We start from the raw sequence: 16,649 nt of genomic DNA on the forward strand, positions 1-16,649 counted from the left end.
ATATCATTAAAAGGCCATCCCGCTAGGCTCTTGGACCCCCACCCGGATCGTCCGTCCACATCAGCGGGAAAGCACTCCGACGTGTTTCACAACAGCACACAGGCGACATGCACTTGGCGGCTTGCACTTTGGGGGAACTAGTGAGGCGACTGTTGTCGGGGGGTGTCTGTGGGCAACTGCTGCCCTGGCGTTGGATCCTGCACACAAGAAATTGAGGTGGGGGGGTAGGGTAGGAGAGGGAAGTGACCACGCAGTAGGGACACCTGTATAAACTGACAATTCCTCTGCAACTGAGACAGATCAGGCGCAGCCATGGTGATACAATTGGGGTCGGGCTCCTAGCCTGCCCACCTACACAAGCAACGTGGAGCAAAGTGCCAACAAGCGCTCCTGCCCTTACCCACCACCCCCCCCAACCCCCCGGCATAGACTGCGAGTTCATGACCACTTTACTAGACCGCAGGGCAGTTGGACTGCACACGTTGTAAAATCTCCTCGCCAACACTGGCCATGTAGCAGTCACTGCTGGAGGCGCTCACAGCCCCTTGCAATCTCACCATCCTGGTGAGGAACAGTCTCCCTCATGTTGCAGGTTGACAGGGCAGCCATGCAACACACTCATTTGTGGCCATCCAAGGGGTGACCAGCACTCTCCGGGAAGCATTAAGGGGCCATCTCACATGGCCAGGAAAGGTGCTAAGTACATCCATGCTAACCATGTCTCTCTCTCTCTTTCATACTGCAGGAGGACCACACCAGGAGCTTGGAGCCTGGTGACCTAGCTGTATGCCTGATAGCCTATAGAGAGCGAAGAAGACGGAGAACAGAATGATAGAGGCTCCTGGCTAGCCAAAGACAGATGCAGCAACCTCAGGAAGAAGGGGCCGCTGGGGTTCTTGCACACGCTGCCCTGGAGCGACAGTGAGCTGTGGCTGGTCGGCGCTTAACAACACCCAGGGTCTATAGATGCCGCTTGTCATTCCTGCAGATGATCGAGAACCAGTGTTGCCGACCATGACCGCTCATGTCTAGGGAGCTGGTCACTCACATCTGCCACTTACTGCAGGACTTGGCGCCAAGGGGACATGGAGGGCATCCACTGCCAGTGGCTGTAAAAATGATTGTGGCGCTCAATTTCTACGCCAGTGGCTCCTTTCAGAGCTCCACAGGTGACCTCTGTGGGATATCACAAGCCGCCACCCACAAATGCATCCATGAGGTCATGGATGCCATCTTCTTGAGGGCACACAAATTTGTGCAATTCGCCCGGGACCAGGACAGCCAGGATGCAAGGGTCATTGGGTTCTCCTAGATCTTCGGATTCCCACAGGTGCAGGATTTGATTCACTGCACCCATGTCTCCATCGCTGCACATGGTGGACTAGATCAATGGCAAGGGCTTCCACTCACTGAATGTGCAGCTGGCATGCAAACACCAGAAACACATCCTACATATGGGCGCACGGTTTCCAGGGAGTGTGTGTGCATCCACAGTTGGTCACAGATCCCTGGAATCTTCCAGGCTTCATGGAAGCTGCAGGGATGGCTCTTCAGGGACAAGGGCTACCCGCAGAGGCCGTGACTGATGACACCCGTGCAGCGGCCTCAGACTGCAGCAGAGCGACGCTATAATGAGGCTCATGCTGCAGCTCACTACTTGGTGGAGCAAACCATCGGGATGCTGAAGATGGGATTCCGGTGCCTGGACCGGTCTGGTGGAGCCCTGCAATACAATTCACAGAGGGTGTCACACACCATCGTCGTCTACTGTGCCCTTTACATTACAACCTGGCACTCCAGTGAGTAGACGAGCTGGTTGAGAAGATGGAGGAGATGCACACCTCCTCCAATGAGGAGGACGCTGATGGGGATGAGGGTAAGAAGGACCTCAGAGGCTACAATGACGGGGATGAAAGCACATCGAGAGAATAAGAGAACTCTGTGGTGCCTGCCCACTACATTCTGGCAGCAATGGCAAGAACCACCGAGGTGCAGGCATCAGTAATGTGTCCAGGGAGTTTGAGGCCAGGCCAGCACTTTGGTCTGAAGGCTGCACAGAGCACAGGGAAGAGGCCCTGAACTGAGACACCTGCCTTTATCTTGTGCAGAAAGGTTTCACATCTGAGTGACAAGAACACTGCTCATCAGAACAAGGAGCCATAGGCAGGGAGACATTCTTGGGAGTTTATTGACAATAGTGAACAGTATGTACAAGTGATTAACACCCGTGCCCAGCCTGTGCAACTAATTCTTCTTCACCCGGTGCTGAGGGGGGCCGGGAGGGAGGAGGACCTCTTCGTGAACCTGCTCCTGGGCCTGGTCAAGTTAGCCATTAACAGGTCCAGGCAGCGGGCGATCGAGGGGGTCGTCCGACCCGACTGTCTGTCACTCTTCCACGGCTACATTCGCAGCCGGGTGTCCCTGGAGAGGTGTCTGCCAGCACCATCGGGGCTTCCGTGCCCAGTGGGCACTGCGAGGACTGGGGTGTTTTATTAACCCTCTTAATCACATTTTCGTTTAATGTTCATAAGTTTCCTTTAAATTTTGTCTTCAGTTTTGCATTTAATTTAAGGGGCTGCTTTTGCTTTGTCCCTGATTTTGTTAATTTTATTTAGTTGGTTGGACTCAAAAGAGTTAATTCTGCTTAACTTTCCTAACCCTGCCGCCCGGTGTTGTTCTCCCTGGACATGCACAGTGGAGGTGGAGGCTGCCTGCTGACTGTGACGCCCCGTCTAAAATAACTTTGACTCAGCTTCTGGAGGGCCAAGACTTGGAGGGCCCCGGTCTGCTTTCAGGATCATGCTGTATGGCAGTGGCACCGTCCTCGGCCTGTGGAGCTGGAGCTGCTGAGGTCGCAGAAGAAGGGAATCGGATGGACCGGACACTCTCGGAGTCACCTCAATGGATGGGCCCGGAGTGCGCGCCTGCTGATTCTCCTCCCTATGGGTGCCCCAGGCTGACTCCTTGAGGAGCAGAGGTAGCTGCAGTGAGATCAAGCTGCCTGGCACCCATCTCACGAGCACACTGTTGGAGGCCAACGATGGCCTCAGCGATCGAGTTGAGCCTGCGCAGCAGTGCAGGAGCAAAGTCCTGGACCAAGGTCTTCATGGCAGTTGCCATCCCGCCAGTGTTGACCTCAGTGCGTTGGCATGTCAACGCTATCATCTCAGCCTGAAGGCGGACGGACTCCTCTATCGTGCCTTGCAATCTGAGGAGTGCAGCGGACATCCCTTCCTGATGCTCCTGAGCTTGCCTTTGCAGCACCAGCAACTGTGATATGATCGAGTCCAGAGGCTTGTCATCTGACTGGGACTCAGCAACGTTCTGGTCTCCAGCAGCCCTCCAAGTGCCGGATACCTGGGAAATCCCTGCCACCAATTGCTGTGGATCAGACAGACCAATGTGCTCACCAGGTTGTGATCCCAAGGTTATTCTAAAGCTAGGTCCCACCAAGGTGTGTGTCTCTGCACTGGTGGAGAGTGTAGGTGAGCGGTGTGACAGGACTTCAGGGAGGGTGCCTCCAGATTCCTCTTCAGAGGTTTCTTCGGGCTTGATTAGAGGCCCTGGGTCATGGACTTTGTCAGCTGTTTGGCAGATGTACCGACGAAAGCAAGGGGAGATAATTAATGCATGGCAGGGGCCTGTGAAACAGGACACATCACTCACAGCAAGGTTGTCTGATGGATGTTGCACTGCTGAATCCTCACTTGGTAGAGCAGCAGCGACCTCACCGTCAGCACAGGACCAGCCCAGATCGTGGCCGGCCAGCTGGATGGCTCTGTTTTCAAAGTCCGTGAGGTTACTGCACAAAATAAGAGCTCATGGTGTTGTTGGGGTGTATATTGGATAGAGGACTGCCTGACTAACAGGAAGCAGAGAGTCGGGAGAAAAGGGTAATTTTCAGGATGGCACACTGTAGCTAGTGGAGTGCCATAAGGATCAATGCCTGGGCCTCAACTATTTATGACCTATATTAATGACTTGGATGAAAAGGCTGACTGTATTATAGCCAAATTTGATTACAATACAAAGATAGGTAGGAAAACAAGTTGTGAGGAGGATATGAAGAGTCTGCAAGGGGATACAGATTGGTTTAGTGAGTGGGAAAAAAACTTGGTAGATGGAGTATAATGTGGAAAAATGTGAGGCTGTCCACTTTGGCAGGAAAAAGGCCACCTTTTATTTGGAGGAAGTGAGAGGAGTTAAAGGAGAAATTGTTCAGTGTGAGAACAAGTTCAGCCAGACGGAGGAGAGTAGAGGTAGAGGTGGCCGGAACAATCCCATCCACCACCAGGTGTGGCTATGGGTACCCACATGGGCCCCAGCTATGCCTGTCTCTTTATGGGGTATGTGGAACATTCCTTGTTCCAGTCCTACTCCGGCCCTCTCCCACAACTCTTTCTCCGGTACATTGATGATTACTTCGGTGCTGCTTCATGCTCTCGTCGGGACCTGGAAAAATTTATTAATTTTGCTTCCAATCTCCACCCATCATTTTCACATGGTCCATCTCTGACACTTCTCCTCCCTTCCTTGACCTCTCTGTCTCAATTTCTGATGATAGACTGTCCACCAATATCCATTACAAGCTTACCGACTCCCACAGCTACCTCGACTACAGCTCCTCACACCCCGCTTCCTGTAAGGACTCCATCCCATTCCCTCAGTTCCTTCGCCTCCGTCGCATCTGTTCTGATGACGCTACCTTCAAAAACAGTTCCTCAGACATGTCCTCCTTCTTCCTTAACCGAGGTTTTCCACCCACGGTCATTGACAGGGCCCTCAACCGTGTCCAGCCCATATCCCGCGCATCCGCCCTCATGCCTTGTCCTCCTTCCCAGAAACATGATAGGGTCCCCGTTGTCCTCACTTATCACCCACCAGCCTCCGCATTCAAAGGATCATCCTCCGCCATTTCCGCCAACTCCAGCATGATGCCACCACCAAACACATCTTCCCTTCACCCCCCCTGGCGGCATTCCGTAGGGATCGTTCCCTCCGGGACACCCTGGTCCACTCCTCCATCACCCCCTACTCCTCAACCCCCACCTATGGCACCTCCCCATGCCCACGCAGAAGATACAACACCTGCCCCTTCACTTCCTCTCTCCTCACCGTCCAAGGGCCCAAACACTCCTTTCAAGTGAAGCAGCATTTCACTTGCATTTCCCCTAACTTAGTCTACTGCATTCGTTGCTCCCAATGCGGTCTCCTCTACATTGGAGAGACCAAACGCAAACTGGGCGACCGCTTTGCAGAACACCTGCGGTCTGTCCGCAAGAAAGACCCAAACCTCCCTGTCGCTTGCCATTTTAACACTCCACCCTGTTCTCTTGCCCACATGTCTGTCCTTGGCTTGCTGCATTGTTCCAGTGAAGCCCAACGCAAACTGGAGGAACAGCACCTCATCTTCCGGCTAGGCACTTTACAGCCTTCCGGGCTGAATATTGAATTCAACAACTTTAGATCTTAAACTCCCCCTCCCCTATCCCCACCCCGTTTCTCCCCCCTCCCTTTTTTTTCAATAATTTATATAGATTCTTCTTTTCCCACCTATTTCCATTATTTTTAAATCTAAAACTAAAACTTTGTTAGTCTTTCCACCCCACCCCCACTAGAGCTGTACCTTGAGTATCCTGCCTTCCATTCTTAATTAGCACTTTTCTTAGATAATATCACCACCTTCAACACCTCTTTGATCCTTTTGTCTGTGACATCTTTTGATTATCTGCCCCTATCACTGCTTGCTTATCTCCACAATCATCCCACCCTCAACTTCTCTCTCCCCCCGCCCCCCCACCTTAGACCAGCTTATATTTCACCTTTCTCCTAACTATACTCAGTTCTGCCGAAGGGTCATGAAGACTCGAAACGTTAACTGATTTCTTCTCCACCGATGCTGCCAGACCTGCTGAGTTTTTCCAGGTAATTCTGTTTTTGTTTTAGAATAGTTAGGTACCTGTTTGACAGGTGCAGACTCAATGGGTCGAGGGGCCTTTTTCTGTGCTGTAGACCTCTATGACTCTTTAATGTTGTAATTTGTTACAAGGGGGATGGAGTATAAAAGTAGCAGTCATGTTACAACTGTACAGGGCATTGGTGAGGTCACATCATGCTGTGTATACTTACAGGGACATACTTACATTGGAAATACTTCAGAGAAGGTTCATTAGGCTGATTCATGGGATAAAAGGGCTTGTCTTCTGAGGAAAGGTTGAGCAGGTTGGGCCTATACTCATTGGAATTTAGAAGAATGAAAGATGATCTTATTGAAACATAAGATTCTGAGGGGCCTTGACCGGATAGATGCTGAGGGGATGGTCCAATTGTCGGGCAACCTAGAGCTAGGGACACGGTTTCAAATTGACGGGTGGAATTGGCAGCCCATCTGCCATTTTGAAATTAGTACTTAAACCACAACTAAAGTACTTAACAGCTCACTTGACTGCCATAAAACATTTCCCACGCTTTAATGAGGTGGGTGCACAGGTGGGAATCACGTTTTTTTTTCAGGGACCGATGAAAGGGTGGATATAAAGACTGGAGGTTGGCCTTTGCCTGACTTTAGCAGGAGAGGCTGCTGAGAGTTAGTTATTTGGGAAAACATTGCTGAGGAATAGCCCTGATTGAGGAACAGCCCTGAACAGATTCAGGGCTATTCCTCAATGAAAGGGCCAAAAAGTTAGTGGTGCCGTCAACTTTGAGTATTGCACCATTTGTGGTGTGAAATGGTGTCTCCTATGGGCATTGTACATTCTGCAGGAGGCACCTCCTCCAGTGAGGAGGAGGAGAGGAGGAGGAAATGGAGAAGGAGGAGGGCAAATGGCCAAGGGCAGGAGCGACATGGGTTGCAGGAATGTAGACAAGCTACGAGGAGTGAGGGTCTGCGGAGGGGAGGCAGCAGCAGGCATGTGAACATAGGTGAAGGCTGTACCCTGCCAACTGAATTTACAAGGTCTGAATGTCCTACCTGCAGCTGTTAATTATCCATTACACATATTATGCGCCATCTTTCAAATGTGGGGGCAGGGATCAGCAATCCACTGACGTCTGTATCGGCCTCCCACCCACCGCCGAGCTACATAATATTCTGCCCAAGGGGTCTCCCATTTAAGACGGAGATGAGGAGGAATTTCTTTTCTCAGAGGGTTGTTTTTGTTTGGAAGTCTCTTCCCAGAGAGCAGTGGAGGCTGGGTCATTAAATATATTCAAGGTTGAGTTAGACAGATTTTTGAATGGCAAGGGTGTCAGTGGGTATAAGGGATCGACAGGTAAGTGGAGTTAAGGCCACAATCAGATCAGTCATGATCTTATTGATTGGCAGTGTAGGCTCGAGGGGCTGAATGGCCTACTCCTGCTCCTATTTCGTATGATGTACTTTTAGCTGAATCTCAACTTCCTGGTTGTCAGCCATCACTGCAACATGGAAGCATCCAATACATCAGTAGCTTGGACACCTGAGGAGGAGCAGCAGGATGATCCACACCAGCAGCCATAGCAACAAGGCCAAGAGCAGCGCTAGGAGCATCAGCTGCCTTCTCCAGAGCCACATGCTGCTGTATGGATAAAGGAGATAGGCAACTTGAAGTGATACAACCATCTGAGGGTCCACTGACAGAGGGTGAACTTCCTCAACATGTCAGAGCAACAGGAGGTTCAGATTCTCACAGCAGGTTGTTGAAGACATTTGCAGCTTTCTGGAAGCAGACCTCCTCCCAAAGGGAACATTTTTGTAGCCATGAGCATCATCATGGTCCTGCATCTCTTCATCTCTGCCCAGAGACAAGCTTGCAATAGCTCCAGAATATCACAGTCTGCTGCCCAGAACTGCATGCCTCAATTTACTGATGCCTTGTTTGCCAAGGCTGCAAATTATATCCACTTTACAATAGATGAGGCCACTCAAACACTGACGGCTTCTGGCTTTGCAGTATTAGCTGGATTTCCACAAGTCCAGGGGGGTGATTCATTGCACAGATTGCAATCAATGCCCCCTCAGACCAGCAAGGTACCTTCATCAATCAGAAGGTCTTTCACTCCCTTAATGTCCAACTAGTCTTTGACCATCGCAACATCATCATGCATGTCAATGCCAGGTATCCAGGGACTGCCATGACTCCCTCACCCTACCAGTGTGACACAGGAGAGATATAACAGGAGCTATAGGCAACAGTAGATAGTGATGATCTGCTAAAATGTGCTTTTCTTAGCTGGAGAGCAGTTGGCTACATGTCAATGAGATATTGAGCCACCGAGCCACCAAGGTGAGGTTTTGCTCCATTCTGTGTAAAGTGGCAGACAGAGTTTGCAGATCATTTCTCTGGGCCAGCGTACACCCTGGGGCCTTCCATGTCTGATTCTCCATGAGGTTGGCCACACTTTCCTTGAAACTCTTTCGAGTTATCAACAGTCACAGATTGCAACTCTTTCGAGTACAATCACAGTTCTTGGTTTCCGGGAGTGGGACATGAACCCACAGCCCTCTGATTCAAAGGCGAGGGTGCTATGAACTGAGCCACAGCTGACACTTCTACACTTTCCTTGAAGGTGAACATCAACGCAAACACTTGAGATGTATGGCGCTCATGCTTAAGGCAGAGTCCTCCAATCTCTCTCCAAGGTTACACACTGCTTCTGGAAATACTGACAGATACACACATGTTTGTTTCCCATTGCTGCTTCACAAGTACCCATTTAGTAGATGACTCCCAAGGCTCAGCATCTGTGTCTAGCTAAACAAAGCTTGGAGTGTCCTGCACCCACTGACAGAGACTCTCTGTTGCTGTCCCTGTCTCCAGGGCATCCAGTACTAGCTCCTGCTCACTTGTGATGCGCTCATCATGTGCCACCCTTTCTATCTTTAATACAGGGCCTACTGAGGTGTACGTGGTGGTGGAGGGTGAGCAGGAGTCATGTACAGTGTATCCTCAGAGTGCTCACCCTCCTCTAAGGACTTCTGAGGATCATCCCTCATCCTCTTCATCGAGACCGTGAAGGATTTGTGTGAAATGAAAGAGTTAGTGCTGAAAGTGAAAAGGTACAAACTCAGGATAGTGCAGATGATGACTGTTCAGATATTGGTGACATCAATTCAACAGGAGTGACTGGTAGGTGCCAGATGGCAGGTCTCTGGGCCAACCCCATCTCTCCATTGCCAAAGCTTAGTGTGTGTGTCACCCTTGTGATCTCCAGACCATTTTTCCTCCAACATGGTCAGAGTGGCAATGGCTGCATGACCACCCCTCCCTCAATCTCTGGCTCTCCCTGGAATTGTGCACTCTCTTCGCCTGCAACAAGAGAAGGCAAGAGAGTTATAAGGATAAGAAGTGGAATAAGTGTTGAGAATTGAATGGGGACATTTAGACCATAAGACCATAAGACATAGGAGCAGAAATTAGGCCATTCGGCCCATCGAGTCTGCTCCGCCATTCAATCATGGCTGATAAGTTTCTCAACCCCATTCTCCCGCCTTCTCCCCGTAACCTTTGATCCCCTTAACAATCAAGAACCTATCTATCTCCGTCTTAAATACACTCAATGACCTGGCCTCCACAGCCTTCTGTGGCAATGAATTCCATAGATTCACCACTCTCTGGCTAAAGAAGTTTCTCCTCATCTCAAAGGTCTTCCCTTTACTCTGAGGCTGTGCCCTCGAGTCCTAGTCTCTCCTACTAATGGAAACATCTTCCCCATGTCCACTCTATCCAGGCCTTTCAGTATTCTGTAAGTTTAAAATAAATCCCCCCTCATCCTTCTAAACTCCAGCGAGTATAGACCCAGAGTTCTCAAACGTTCCTCATATGTTAAGTCTTTCATTCTTGGGCTCGTTCTTGTGAACCTCCTCTGGTCCCTCTCCAGAGCCAGAACATCCTTCCTGAGGTACGGGGCCCAAAATTGCTCACAATATTCTAAATGTGGTCTGACCAGAGCCTTATAAAGCCTCAGCAGCACATCCCTGCTTTTATATTCTAGTCCTCTCGAAATAAATGCCAACATTGCATTTGCCTTCCTAACTACCGACTCAACCTGCAAGTTAACCTTAAGAGAATCCTGGACTAGGACTCCCAAGTCCCTTTGCACTCCAGATTTCTGAATTCTCTCCCCATTTAGAAAATAGTCAATGCCTTTATTCTTCCTACCAAAGTGCATGACTTCACATTTCCCCACATTGTATTCCATCTGCCACTTCTTTGCCCATTCTCCTAAACTGTCCAAATCCTTCTGCAGCCTCCCCGCCTCCTCAATACTACCTGTCCCTCCACCTATCTTTGTATCATCTGCAAACTTAGCCAGACTGTCCTCAGTTCCTTCATCTAGATCATTAATGTATAAAGTGAAAAGTTGTGATCCCAACACTGACCCCTGCGGAACTCCACTAGTCACCGGCCGCCATCCTGAGAAGGACCACCTTATCCCCACTCTCTGCCTCCCGCCAGACAGCCAATCTTCTCTCCATGCTAGTACCTTGCCTCTAACACCATGGGCTCTTACTGAGCAGCCTCCTGTGCGGCACCTTGTAGATAACATCCATTGGCTCTCCTTTGTCTAACCTACTCGTTACCTCCTCAAAGAATTCTAACAGATTTGTTAGGCATGACCTCCCCTTGATGAAACCATGCTGACTTTGCCCTATTTTACCATGCACTTCCAAGTATTCTGAAATCTCATCCTTAATAATGGACTCTAAAATCTTACCAACGACCGAGGTCAGGCTAATCGGCCTGTAACTTCACATCTTTTGCCTCACTCCCTTCTTAAACAGGGGGGTGACATTAGCGATTTTCCAGTCCTCTGGGACCCTCCCTGACTCCAGTGATTCCTGAAAGATCACCACTAACGCCTCCACTATCTCTTCAGCTATCTCCTTCAGAACTCTGGGGTGTAATCCATCTGGTGCAGATGATTTATCCACCTTCAGACCTTTCAGTTTTCCTAGCACCTTCTCCTTAGTAATGGCCACCATACTCACCTCTGCCCCCCAACTCTCTTGAACTTTGGGGATGTTACTTGTGTCTTCCATCATGAAGACTGACGCAAAGTACCTATTCAGTTTCTCCGCCATTTCTTCGTTCCCCACTACTACTTCTCCAGCGTCATTTTCCAGCGGCCCAATGTCCACTTTTGCCTCTCTCTTATCCTTTATATATCTAAAAAAAACTCTTGCAATCTTCTTTTATATTACTAGCTAGTTTACCCTCATATTTAATCTTCTCTCTCCTTATTTCTTTTTTAGTTGTCCTCTGTTGGTCTTTGTAGGCTTCCCAATCCCCCTGAAGGTGACTGAGGAATGGGAGCAAGAGAGCATTAGAGTGAGGGTGAGTGGTGTCTGTTGAGATGGAGATTTGAGGGCGAGGCTTGAGACAAAGGAATATTTGCATAGCAAGGTGTGTCAGAGGAACACTGTGCAGGGGAATACTAGGGTGGTCAGATTCACAATTAGGTCATTAAACCTTTTCCAGCACTGAATCCAGGTCCACACTCCTGTTGCTCACAGCCTGTGCTACTTGCAGCCACCTGCTTCATTAGTTGGCTGGTCTTCTGCACTCATAATCAGGGAAGATAACTTCTCTCTTTACCCTCATTGCATCCATTATTACCTCCAGGGACAAGTCTGAGAACTTGGCAGTCAGCCTTCCCACTTCTTGCTTCCATTGTCCAGGTGTTTGCTGGTCTCCACAGCAAGATTTCCTGCTGGGGTCCCATTAAGTAAAGAATCTTCACTGACAGATTTGGTGCATAATCCTATCCGCCCTCTCTTATTGGTCACGGGACCTGGAAGTGAGATGCTAATGCACTGGCTGGTTAAAAAGCCACAGAAAAACCCACAGGAGATTGCAACAGCTTTTGAGCAGAGACCAAGCTTTAAAAATTCTGAGACAAGATTATATGATAATCCCTGAATAGGGGAATTAAAATTTACCCTATCCACTGGAGTGTTTCTTAGCCACTCTCCGTAAATAGATACAGAGTTATATGAATAAAACATGGAAAGGAATCAAGTACTGCCCATTTTCTGTACACCTATTAAGCATGTGACATTTTATCATACATAGAACATGTTGGTGCCAAGGTAGGATTAATCATTTTGTGCTTATTAAAATTACCTTGAATAAGTGATAGCTACATGGTCTATATAATGGTGGCTGGAAAGGTAGTCAGAAAAAAAATTGGAGTATTTTGATTGGCTTATGATCTTTTTTTAGATATTGCTATCTATTTTAAGTTTGTAGTTTCTTAAATTTCTCAATCTGAGTTTTTTAATTGATGCCTGGTAATTTATGATTTGCACATTCCCAACCCACTGATTTCTAAAATAAAAGTAAAATACTGCGGATGCTGGAAATCTGAAATAAGACCAGAAAATGTTGGAAATACTCAGCAAGTCTGTTAGCATCTGTGGAGAAAGAAACAGAGTTAATATTTTGAGTTGAGTATGACCCTTCTTCTGAAGAAGAGTCATATTTGACTTGAAACTTTAACTCTGCTTCTCTCTCCACAGATACAGCCATTGGTTTCTGAGTTGTTGAAGTACTATGCATATGAAATTTGAACTAATCAACTTCAAGCAATTTCTCAGAATTATACGGCAGAATTTTCTGCCTGTTGGGCGGGCGGAGCAGGAGGGGCCGCGGGTGGGCGCGGACCCGATCGGCGCCCGTGATTGGGGCTGCACCGCCATTTTGCGTGGGCGGGCCAATTAAGGCTCACTCAGCGCATTTCCGACTCCCATGAATAGCGGCAGTGTGTGAGGTGCAGCGGGCATACACAGACGGCCAGGTCCAATGGCGACCTGGCAGTCTGTTTAAAGGAAAGCCTGGCAGCCTCCTGTAGGCTGCTCCGAATGGCCACTTCCAGGTCACACCGCAGAGGGTCGGTTGGGCAGGGCACGCTGGAGGGAAGGGCAGAGGAGCAGGGCAGACTGCAGGGTCTGCCACAGGAGCAGGCCAAGCTGCAGGGTTGGCCAGCGGGGGGGGCCAATGTGCCCCTCTCTTTTCTGATGACTGCCTTGCTGCCCTCCTGGATCCAGTGCCGTAAGCGCTTCAACGATTTGTTGCGCTCTGGAAGGGCGAGTACCATTTTGGCATTGGGGGGGGGGTAAGTCTCACTGTCATGACTGCATTGAATCATGTTGGGCATTTCTCGTATGCTGGGTGGGCAAGCAGATAGTGCCCATGCTTACATCAGCCTGAGTGGTTCATGAGGAGATGAGTTCTCCCCCGCACCATGTGTTGCTCTTAGTCGCAGCTAGGCGCACACTCAGAACTCCAACACATGTCCTATTCACGGTGATGAGATTGTGGAAGGGGTGCCTCAAGGTGGCATGGCAAACAACCATCTGCTGCCCTCGACGCTGCATGTAGTTGTGCCTCCTTGCTACGGGAGCAAAGACCGTGTGTTTCCTAAAGTGATGGAATGTATCCAAGGTGGCCGTTCGGAGGGTTGGGAGCAGGCGTACTATCTTTGTGTGACTGATCAGCAGTAGCGGGGAGAGGAGGCACTGGAGGCCTGATATGGGCCACTGTGGTTGGGGTGCGACGTGCACATGCAGAGTCCATGTGCAAATTTCCGCAATGAATGGTCTTCTCTGTTTTTCAGGAGAAGAATGCTCACTATGCGTGTGAGTATTCGAGGACTGGAGGCGGCCAGGCCCAGCTCATGATGTTAAGCTGTTTTGAGCAGGAGGCCCTGGAGCTGGAGAGGCACCATGCGCCCAGGTCAACTGGTGTCGGTGAGGCTGGGGTGGAGCGGCCAGGTATTTGAGGCCAACAGTGAGATCTGCTATGTCCTCCCAACAGCCATAGCACTGATGATTGTTTGATTTGTTATTGTTGCAACATTGCTCATTCACAAACTGATAGAGTCAGACGTGTGGACAATAGACAAAGGTCCCTCCACCCTGCGAAGATGTGGGCGTCAAGAACCTTCCAAAGTCGCCTTATCCCATTTTCCACCAATATCCCCATGGCCTTATAAGCCATGGCATCGCAACTGCACATCCAAATACTTATTACATGTTAGGAGGGTTTCGGCGTCCACCACCCTTTCATGCAGTGCATCCCACATTCCTAACAGCAAAAGTTATTCATCACATCACCTGTCAACTTCACACCCCCTTACCTTAAATCTATGCCCCCTGGTTACTGATCCCTCCGCCAAGGGGAAAAGTTCCTTTCTGTTGACCCTGTCTATGCCCCTCATAATTTTATAAATCTCAATAATGTCACTCCTCAATCTCCTCTGCTCCAAGGGAAATAACCCCAGCCTATGCTATGCCTCCTCATAAGTCAAACTCTCCAGCCCAGCCAGCATCCTGGTCAACGACCTCTGCACTCTCTCCACTCCAATCACATTCCTCCCGTGAAGTGCATTTCACAACTGCACTCAGAACTATAGCTGTGACCTAGGCAGTGTTTTCTGCACTTGGAACGTGACCTCCCTGCTCTTATATTCTATTCCACGGCTAATAAAGGCAAGTATGGCTTTTACCTTCTTAAACACCTTATGTACCTGTCCCGCTACCTTAACAGGCATGTCAACATGCATAGCAAGGTCCCTCTGATCCTCCTTATTTTCCACAGTCCTACCATTCCTCGTCTATTCCCGTGCCTTGTTTCTCCTGCCCAAGTGCATCACCTCATACTTATCCACATAACATTCCATTTGGCATTCCTTAGGCCATCTGACCAGCCCATCTGTATCCACCTGTAATGTAAGGTGACTATTTGCCACCCCACCAATATTCGTGTCCATAGGTTCTGGAAGGTTGATTGCATAATGAGCCAGGGGGAAAGGGATGAAGTGTGTCACTGTCTGCACGCTAACTGATCCACTGTCCTTGTTGTTAATTTCAGCATCAAAAGAGCCTGGCCGCCAGGAGGAATTGCAGATGCCCCCTCTCACACCTGAGGGCCTTGAAGTGTCACTTGCGTCACACCATTTCTGTGAGGCAGGCACCAGCACAGATACTAGCACCTCGGTGGGCATTGCAACATTGGCTAGTGTCCTGGGGCACAGTGGAGAGGGCACTTCACAATTGCTGGAGAAGCTGGCAGAGACAGAGAGTGCCGATGGCGCCAGCAGTCAGAGGAATGCAGGGGACCAGGCACAGGCTGAGTCAGGCCGTGATGACGTGCCTCTGGAGTCGTCCGTGATGCAGCAGCTGCAGGAAACGCAGCCGGGCGTGCAGGAGCATCTGGGAGTGATACATGAGACTATGCTTCACTTGGTGTCCGTGATGGAGGAGTCCACGTGGAGCATCAGTGATGCAATGAGCCTCATGGCAGAGCGTCATGCTTCCTCCATGGAGAGAGTGGCAACTCTCATGGACAGGGGCCTCCAGGAGAGCAAGCAGCTTCTCCTGGGGTTATGCTCAGACCTGCAAGCCCTCACAGCACCAGTGGCCACAGCTGGTCATTGCCAATGTGGGAGATGGTGTAGGCTTCAAGCTTCCCAGCTCATTGCCCATCCATCGACGTTGAGCAGGGAGGTCCGGGGCGACCTCACGTCGGCGGAGCAGCTGCCTGTCCTATCTGCGGGTTCCTCTCACAACACTCTGGTTGAGGGCAACAGCTGATCCGCCCATCTCCCAGTGGCCGCTTCATCGGGTGAGGCTGCGACGACTGGGGAGATGCCAGCTGTGGAACTGGCAGATCCCTCCTAGGTGGGGCCAGCATAGGCTCCACTGGCCAGAGGGCGACCGCCAAGGTCATCGAGGCCAACAGGACAGCAGAGTCAGCAGACTGTCTCAGAAGCCACTCTGAGCGATGGGGTGACACCAAGCCTATAAACGTAAGCATAAGGCACCTTAGGCACTCCACAGGTTTCTCACTGGTGCTTTTGTGTTGGCCCGAGATTAGGGACTTTTTATTTGTTTCTGCCTGAATAACTTTTTGTTTTGACTTTGTGTGAACTTCTGATGGTGAAAATTAAAACCAGATGTGTTACCATGGCTGAGGATGGCTCCTTTGTTCTGCATTTGTATGTTTTACATACATGTCATGAGTGTTTGAGTGGACATTGAAGTTTATGTCCAAAGCCCTTAGCTGATGACCTGGCAGATTTAGTACTTAAGTGCCGAGTATGGAAGCGACAGGCAAGGCTGGTCCTGCTGATCCATTTGTCTGGAGCTAGCTGAAGGTTTGTTGGATTAAAGTCTCCTGGGTGTTCCTGCCTCCTTGGTGTGGTCCCGGGTCAGCGTTTAGCCCCTCAACATTCCCCTGTGCTTCCTCATTCTCCAAATCACTGCTGGACTCATCGTGTGCAGCCGCAGCCACTGCGTCAATGTTTTCATTGTCCACTGCTTCCCCCCTTTCCAGCAGAAGATTGTGGAGAGCGCAGCATGCTACCACTATCACCAAGATACAATCTGGGGGGTACTGGAGTACGCCCCCTGAGCGGTCCAGGCATCGGAAGTGCATCTTGAGAAGACCAATGGTTCTCTCCACCACAGCCCTTGTGGAGGCGTGGCTCCTATTGTACCGCTGATCAGCTTCTGATATCATGAACCACCTTCTGAGGGATAGCCCTTGTCTCCCAGCAGCCATCCATCCAGCCGGGCTGGAGCAGTGAAGAGCCCCAGCACCTGGGAGTGTCTGAGGATGTAGAGCTGCCTCGGTCCTTGCACAGACTTGTAGAATCGGCATCCTGTG

Source organism: Cetorhinus maximus, chromosome 4, assembly GCF_964194155.1.
Source record: "Cetorhinus maximus chromosome 4, sCetMax3.hap1.1, whole genome shotgun sequence".
Classification (NCBI taxonomy): Eukaryota; Metazoa; Chordata; class Chondrichthyes; order Lamniformes; family Cetorhinidae; genus Cetorhinus; species Cetorhinus maximus.